Here is a 9,183-nt window from a genome sequence, read left to right as displayed (position 1 = left end):
CTCTGAAACGCTGATGCAAGCCAGGTAATCTAGGAATTCTATGGGCTTTGCATGCGCGATAGAGAACTTCCAATTAAGAGCCATCAAAGTAGACACTCTTATGTAGGTCATTTTCCCCCACACTCATGACCTGTGTTTAATTAATCTAGAACATTCTTCAGGTCACTGTCCTTCATGACCTTGAAGTCAATTAGTCATGTTTACAACTTTCTAAAAATTCAATTAGTCACAAGTAAAGATATTTTGAGAGCAGTAATTCGCATATCAATAGAATTCAAAAATTGTTCTTGTGTTCTCTTATATAACCAATTAAGTATAAATGGGGCGGCATGATTTTCTGTCAGACATTTGGGGTCGTGTCACTTGTGTGTTACTTCAAGCCTTTGGAAACTCCAGCAGTATTAACGTCAAGACTTTTCAAGACCTTCACAGCAACGCTGGATTTATTCTGCGGACTTTTCGCAACCACAAGCCTGCAAGCAAACCAAGGATTGCATCGGTCTGTCTCACTGTCTGACTCTGGAGCTTTTGAGCCGTCGCAGCTAAAATAAGTAGCCTGTAAAATGTTACAGTTTATACTCTGTCCCTTGACAGTTTTAGTTTTTGTAATAAATTTATTTTTAAAAGGAAATCACTGAGTTCACCGGTTTGTTAGTTTTTTTCTCACGTAATTCCAATTATTTAGCTCCTAGCTAAAAGGAAGCTTACCTATCTAAATCGTGTCTTACCTTATTAACAGACTTGATGCACTTACATTTGGAAGAGACGTTTATGTTAATATGCAGGGAAGATTTATCTATCTTGTGGAACTTCATTTTCTCCCCTAAAAGCCCTCCTATAACTTCCACTTTCTTATGGTTATGTGTAATAAGTAGTTTCTCAGAAGTACGCTTCCATTTATCCTATGATGATATATTTAGGATAAAGTTGATGTTGAGATAATTAGGAAAACACTTCTGAAAAAAATTAAAAAGCCCGAAAGGACACTAACGATGTGTCAGCTGTCAGGGTTGTTTGTAAAGGAATTACTTTGAAAAGAATTCATAACTTTGAGACACAACTGAAGAAAAGAATGAATTATGCGACATCCATTTTGCTTACGAACTGCATTTTTATTTCCTTAAACCAGAAAACGAAGTGACTAAAGACGACCCATGGTCAACGTGGAGGCTGCTATCATAGCTCTGGTGATTTCATACTAACGGAGGCTTCGTCGTGACGTCATCGACTACAGTATAGTCTTCTGAACAGCAACTGTAACTGCGTGTGACAGAAAACATTTCGGATCATTAAATGAAATTAAGTTGCCTGTACATGCTTCAGTGTCATTTTGATATCTTCATCTGTTTGTTATATTTGTTATACCTGTTCAGTAAAGTATTACCTTCCATGGCTGCTTAAGACTTTAAATACCGATTTACGTCTTCCAAAATGAATGAAAAGAAGACCATTATAAAACTGCACGAAAACAAACTCGCATGCACAGACTCTAGCAAATATACTTCAAAAAATACGTACATACCCAGTTGTATTAAGCGACACAAGGACATCCAGCTGGACATACACCATAAAAGATGCAGTCAATAGCATCGCAACAATCAACATCGGCAGGCACTGGGCCACCAACGTGTATCAAACCGTTGATGAAGTCTCTCTGAAACTGTCTTGGAGGCGTTAGATTAATAACGATACTCACAGGGGTATCTCTGAAATCACCTGCAAAAAAACGTCGCCGTTAAGAAGGATATTTGTGTGTTGGCAACACGGGATGTTTCGAGCACATTAAACTAAAATTCAAATCGTCTTGCACTCAAAACAAACAAACAACAAATTCCTCATGAAAATATAAGTTAAGCCCTTTCCTAAGGAACATCTCATGAAACAACGCATTAAACATTTAATCAATAAAAGACGTAACGTAGACCAGCGTGAATCCCGATTACTGTATACGATTTCTTTCACAACAGGACGCATTTAACATCAAAGTTTGAAAAGAATTCAATCGTTTGTTTCTAGTGAAAATGAATCAAAGAAAGCGATGACCCAAATGAGGAATAAAGATGCAAGGACGCAATCGAATATAAAGTAATCTCGGTCGAGCAGACTTTAGGAGAACGAGTTTTGATGAAGATAGTTACATAGGCATACTTTAATAATTTAATTGACTATTGCTTCTACCTGTTTAACGTTTTAATAATATTTTTACATTTTTATAACTTATGAAAAGTACCCTCCAACAATACCGGTATATTTGTTCTATACAAAATATCCGTATTAAGTGATTAATTTTACTAATGGTGAAAGGGAAAATAAATTTTAGAAAATTAAGAAATGGAATGAAACCATTGAATGTGAAGTAGATTCCTATAGAAACGCATTAAAATTCATCCACATTGTAAGCCATTGACTCGAAGAAACTTACCAAATGATTCCACGGTTGCCACTACAACGCACAGTAACACCAAACAAAAGGCAGCCTTCATGATTACTGGGGGGAAAAGCAAGCACAGACAAATCAATGGTCGCTGACAGTCTGTAAATTGTCAAGCTAGTCCAAAACGTGTCAATTACATTTTATGGCGAAAAAGGACAATAAAATATTAAGAACATGAATTTAGTAGTCTATAAAAATAGCATCTTTTCGAAATGACCTCACAGGGCGATAAATACTCTTACTTATCGACGCCACCAGAAAATAAATATTATGATCAAGCAGGGACAAATTAATATGAAACTAAATTTTCAATGTACCAGGTATAAATCATTTTCTCCTGTTCATGTGTATATGTTGTTTTCAATCTAACTTTAGTCTTTCACTGTAATAAACTATTCGGCCAAAGTTATCAATGCTTCGTGCTTTTCATTTAAACGGTATAGCAGGTATGCCAACGTGATAATGTCTAATCTATGATTTCGACCATGACCAGTAAAATGACCCTTCATGGGTTAAGTGGGGTAAATTTGACCAACAATAGCCTGCATGTTCATAATATAAAGTGGAATATTAACTCACAGCATGGCAAACAATAACTCATTCTGAACTTCCGTGTTGTGATGAAACTAACCAGCTTTTCTAGAAGAGGAAAAAATATGAAACAGTCTTACCGAAATAGGAAGGTAGTCTAGCTACACAGCTTTGACCGCTGAAAATTGATCTGCTGGCGTGTGTCGTCCTTCTGAGTTGTGTAGCTTTCCGTTTTCTTGTCTCTTTTATTGTGAACTGTGCGTGAGAACAAGGTAATGCTTAAATCCTTATTCTTCTAAAGGTTAATAGCAAATAATTTGACATTTTTATTACTTGCATTGTCATTCCACATCACAGTATGACTATACAGTTGTGTATTGTTTATTTTCCACTTTTTGTCATGATGACAATTTCCTATCCATGCATGCGTATTCGTGGTATTTTTTGTAACTTTAATAATCTTTACACGACATCAATACGATAACATTGCGAAAATTGCTAATCCCGTTATTTAATCAATAAATACGTCAGCGCTTTCTGTTGGCGAGGCAACAATACTGTTCATCGAATGTTTGACTTTTAACGCACTTATAACTTTGATTAAATGTAAAGTATACACGGTAACAGTCGTATTGGTAGAACCCAACTCAGGGACAGATATTCGGACTCTCAAACTTTTTCATTTCTTTTCTGCTCCACCACTTGTGGGGTTCATTCTAAAGCTCTCGGTCTAAGAGAACTTTTCATCAGCTTATTTTTCCGAAAATCTATTTTGGTTTTCCATAAGGTAAACACACGGATGGTGGCTATTTTGAAATTAAAATATGGGTAAATCTAGAGTAATTTGTTTATCTAGTTCCAAAATTTGCACGTTGACCGCAAATTTTTATTCTTGATTTTGAAAGCGAATGATTGACATATTCTCTGAGGAAAGTTTGAGCAAAAGTTTAAGTTTTTCACTTTCGAGGCACTTAGTACCTTAAACGAAATGTCAATAAGGGTTTTCACTTGTTTCTGTCCCAGTGATGAACATTTAAAAAATCAATTCCTTCAGCCTATTCGTTACATGATACAAACTCGGTTTTTGCTTTTCGCTTCGTAGGAGTTCACTTTCTATTTCTTGAACGGATCGCAGTCCCTATGTAGCGCTATGGTTCATATGATTGGATTTATCAGTCAGTGCAGTGATTTTGAAAGCTACTATACTATAATGACGTAATTTCACCACAATACCGATGTTATAACATCACTAATATACTGTCAACGCAACGACATACCTAGGGTAGTTCTTGCATTTCACCGTTACGTTCCATTCCACTTTCACAACATCGGTAACAATATTGCTTATTTGACCTGCAGTTCGCCGTCTCATACCAAGAGTGTCAGTGAATCTCTGTAAATTTTACTTTCTTTGTTGATGACAGTTTCTTTCTTGCAGGCCAATCAAAGAAGCGCCATTCGCATTTTGTGACTTACAGTGACGGTAAATTGCCAAAAAAATGGAAAAGACCAGTCAATAAAATATCGTCTTTTGGAAACTAAATGCACAGTATCATGAAATCTGTCGAATATATCGAGACGCTTGATACAAAATATTATTACCGATTGGGGGTCGAGTAAAACTAAATAAATGGTAAAGTCAGCAGACAATCATTTTTATCCTGTTGATGTTTATGCTGTTTACAAGCTAATTTTGTTGTCCATTTTAATCAAGTGTCCAGGCTAAGCCACTGATACTTCTTATTTTCTGTATGGATGACAGAAGCTGCAAAATCGCAATGACTATTACACGTCCTTCAACATAGTGGCTCATCTGTCGGCGTTATTTCCCAACTTAAACGACAAAAGCCTGCATGTACATGGTAGATTAGAGATAAGCGTAACGAGGTCCAACTTGAAAACAACAACGCGAAACTTCAATGAATGACTCAGAGCAGGGAAAAGGACAAACCAATTGTTCAGCAACTCTAAATTTCGAGAAACGTAAAAGCATAAACATACTTATTAAAATTGTCAGTGCAGATCCACAACTTTGGCGTATAAAAGTTAATATGTTGGCGTAAGTCGTCCGCCTGAGAGGCCCATGTTCCTTTCATCGTAAACTGTGCATGAGAAAAGCATAATTTTAATTTTTCCATCCTTGTTCGTCAGAAGGTAAGAAGGTTTATCGCAAAGTTTTGACATTTTTATGACTAGGTTGCCATTCCTTCTTCACTGTGTGACGATGTACCAGCATACCGTTCATGACAAATTTCCCCGATGCTGGCATTGTTCCAACCACGCACGCCTATGTCCGCAGTACACGCCATTAAATTGATGGCATGGAGGAATTTATTAACTTCGTGATTTCATCAATAAACGCGTGACAGATCGCTCTGTTGCACAGTGATAATTACGCCTGGAACATCAGACTCATAACTTTAATTATTGTAAAGTATACACAGTTCTTGAACTAAATGCCAAAAATGGTTTATCACTTGTTTGTGTCTCAGCGAGGATCATGAACAGAATCAGATATTCCATCCCCTTATCATATGCACCAGCTTCTGCCTTTTGTCTCCTAAGCAGTTATTTTGTATGTCTTGCTTGGGTCACACTCCCCTCTCCTAGTGTCTGGACTCATGTGCTGAGACGTATGAGTAAGTGCAAATGTTCCCGAAGCCTTAAACTACTATGCTACAACGATGTGATTCCGGTTGCGCGATTACACCACCGATACTGTAGACGTTATCTTTTATCGGCACGTTCAAGTCATTCGTTCTCAAAACAATACTGAATGCCGTTTGCCCATTTTTTTCTTTTCAGAGTAATATTAATAAGCATTCAAACTTCGGGACAGTCTGATCAGTTTTCATTCTTTATTACGTTTATTAATTGCATATGGCTGATTACGACCACGGAGTTAATTTCTCCTCCAAGTTGTCTATTGACTACATTTGTATTGCTTCAACTATATCAGGATAAAAAACAAGTTACTTGTGTTTCCTTAACATTCCTTCAGGAAATACAGTATGCCAGTCGTGTTATTCATATCATGTGAATGTTTAGACCACCCAAAGGAAGCGACTTTTACCTTTAATATGTCTGGCTTCACTTCGAAATGTAAACAAGTCTAATTTTTCTATTAAGGAGGTCATTGTATCATTAAAATTTGGGTATAATTTTCTGAGTGAAATAGGATCAAATTACTACACGCTGCTCGTTAATAAGACTATTTTATTTGAGAATGCGATTCCTGTACCTATATTAATGAACGTTGGATATTTTACAAATTCTCTTACAGCATTAGTCGTACAGTGAATGATGTTTTATAGATAGAATAGTACGACCATAGCACTTAAAACCATGCTGAAATATAGTATACCTCGTCTAAATCCACTCACATGATTGCTAAAGCAAGCTGATATATTCTGAACAAGATGTCCCTGCCTTACGATTTATAATAGACTAAAATTGAAAATCCAAGCATTTAAATGACCATGGCATGTGTTTGAAAAGATACCTGTTCTGCGTCTGTAAACTGTTTCTGACTGTGACACTCCGAGAAATTCAACTATACAACGAGCTGTGATAGATATAATAGGAGACAGAGGCCACAAGTCGCACTGTTTTTTTTTTTTTCATACTGCATTATAAAAGGTACACACCTAAAAGTACTCAAAGATACAGATTTACAATAAAGCTGGCGGCGATTCGAAATGATAGGTAAAAAGATTTAAACCTATAGGGCATTTTTATGATGAACATTGATAATATATAGTTAAGATAATGGAAAATTCCCTTGAAATTTGACACAACATGCATAAACAATAGCAACAAGTAGCTGTTAACCTACGCATTTTCTGTCAAAGCATTCAGACCAGAAAGTTTTTGAGACACAATTGATGGACTCGTCCTTATGGCTGGACTTTGGAAAGGCATAAGAGAAGCAAGGTATTTATTTTGCCTATCTCTAAGAAGTTGTGACCTTTGGTGGCCATCGACAAAACATTCACCACCCCCTCCCCAACACACGCACACACACATATACAAGTCAATTCCGCCTTTATTTTTACTTTACTTTGTATTAAACTCTCAGCAATTAGTTAACCCTTGGGACAACACACTTACATGTATTTCCATTCACTTTAAATGATTCTCTGAAACGCCGGTAATCTAGGAATTCTAAGGACTGTTCATGCGCGATACAGAAGTTTCAATTAAGAACCATCAAAGTACACACTCTTAAACGTTCCGTAGCATAACATTAACATTAACATTTATCTATTTTCTAAATCGCCTTTTCAATCATAACCGTATTCAAAAGCGCTGTACAAAAGCAACAAATTAAAATCCATCATCATAAAATTGTATTAAAGGCTCAGTAAAATAAAAAGTATAAAACTCAAGACAATTGAAAAGAGAGAATTACAACAACTATTTAAAAACCTTACCGATATTGTAGTATTTCTTAAAAAGATGTGCCTTCAGCATACGCTCCCTACGTTCTCTCGCGAACTATCTTTTCAACTTTGCACTGGTTGCCGATTGACCTACGTAGTGTCTATTTCACCGCGTTATCTACATTAAAATCATTGAATGGCCTTGCACCCCCTATTTGAATGACGTTTTTCATCGAATTTCATCAAACACCTGTAATGCCAGTCATGGAAATTTGTGTGTTACAAAATTTAAGACTACCACAGGCCAAAGTCTTTCTCTTTCCGCGGTGCGATCACTTGGAATACAATTCCCCTGCGATTAGAAATAGCTCATCTTTACCAACTTTCAAAGTAAAGTTGCGAGATTATCTTATGACGAAGTTGACAAATGAGGGTTCAGATTTAGATTAATTTATTTCCTTTTGTTGCAATGAAGATTTTACTCGTCCTTATTTTGAACATTTTCTGTATTTACATGTACATTGTATTTGCAATTTATACGCATGTACTTTTTTCGAGCTTTCAGAGGGCTCTGATGTAAATTACAATTTGGTTTGTAACTCAGATTACCCTCTTTAAATAAAGTTTAATAATTAATATAATATAATATAAGTATTATATAGAAATAATAACGCGATTAATAATAGGTTCAATTTCCGTCAAAAATAAGGGTATTTTGAGTCGAAAAGACCAAATATGATATCGATTTCACTGCCCCATGTTTCCATGGTAACCATTTTAGGGGTTGAAAATTTCAGTTTTTCTAATATCCCATGAAAAGTTACTTTGATTGCTATGAAAATTATCTGGTAGGGTGTTCGGGTCAGTGAACACAAGAACCAGACTTATTTTAATGTTTCGAGTTGCCATGGTAACTATTTTGGGATTGAATATGTTACTAATTCCTATTAAAAAGAACTATTGATCGATGTAAAAAATTGACAATAAGGGTTTTTCTGGTTAGCACACCAAAAAATCACACTCATTTTAATGTGAGATGTTTCCATGGCAACCATTTAGGAGTAAAAATTACCAGTTTTTCAAAGATTCCACATAAAATCCAGTAATCAACAGAATGTGTTATATCAAAGGGATATTTTGGGATAGACAAAATATGATATCCATTTTCACTGCCCTGTGTTTCCATAGTAACCTATTTGCGTGTGGACGAGTGACCCTGAGTAGTAAAGTAACGTGGGCAACTGGGATGAAGTAAGAATTTTACACCCCATTTTATTCATTTATCTACATGAAGCGAAGGAAAAATAACCATCCATGTAACTAAAGTATAACCCTGACCTATATACGAACTCACGCACGCGCAGCAGTGCATTGTCCTGAACTAAGCGGGGAAATTCCCTGCTGAGTCACACACAACATGTTTATACATGTACGGGAAATTCCGTGTGAGTCATCACCATCAAACTAGCCTATATAAAGGACCCCCGTTGTCAGTCAGTCGCGGAGTCTAGCTGAAGTTAACTAACTTTCATATCCATTCAATCCATAATATCGTAGATATCGCTCCAGCGGCGGACTAAATCCTTCTTGTTTTGTATTTCTAGCGCCTGATGAAATATGTCCTGAATAAGTTCTGACCCCGGAGCCTCTGTTGTTGCACCTTTTTCTTGTATTTGTGTAAGCAGCTGTTTATATTGAACATAATAATGTTTATATTTCTCTCGTCTCTTTGCTACACCAGTTTTCCCTTGTATCACATCAATAACAACACCTGGTATAGGAGTTAAGGCTAACAGTACCGGAACTGTTGGAATTGCTGCTATGACAGCAGAGCTT

The 9,183-nt window shown here is 36.3% G+C and overlaps 1 long non-coding RNA gene across 1 annotated transcript; it reads right to left on the bottom strand.

The window, feature by feature from the left end:
- Positions 1-1,091: 1,091 nt before the first annotated feature.
- LOC139130544 (uncharacterized) lies at positions 1,092-3,242 on the bottom strand. Its single transcript, XR_011551906.1, has 4 exons — positions 3,106-3,242; positions 2,423-2,488; positions 1,523-1,716; positions 1,092-1,260 (listed from the first exon to the last, which is right to left on the bottom strand). It is a non-coding gene; the product is annotated as an uncharacterized lncRNA (long non-coding RNA).
- Between the last annotated feature and the right edge of the window lie 5,941 nt (positions 3,243-9,183).

This window comes from Ptychodera flava, chromosome 4 (assembly GCF_041260155.1).
Source record: "Ptychodera flava strain L36383 chromosome 4, AS_Pfla_20210202, whole genome shotgun sequence".
In the NCBI taxonomy this organism is placed as follows: Eukaryota; Metazoa; Hemichordata; class Enteropneusta; family Ptychoderidae; genus Ptychodera; species Ptychodera flava.
This window is presented reverse-complemented; position numbering and strand designations above follow the sequence as displayed.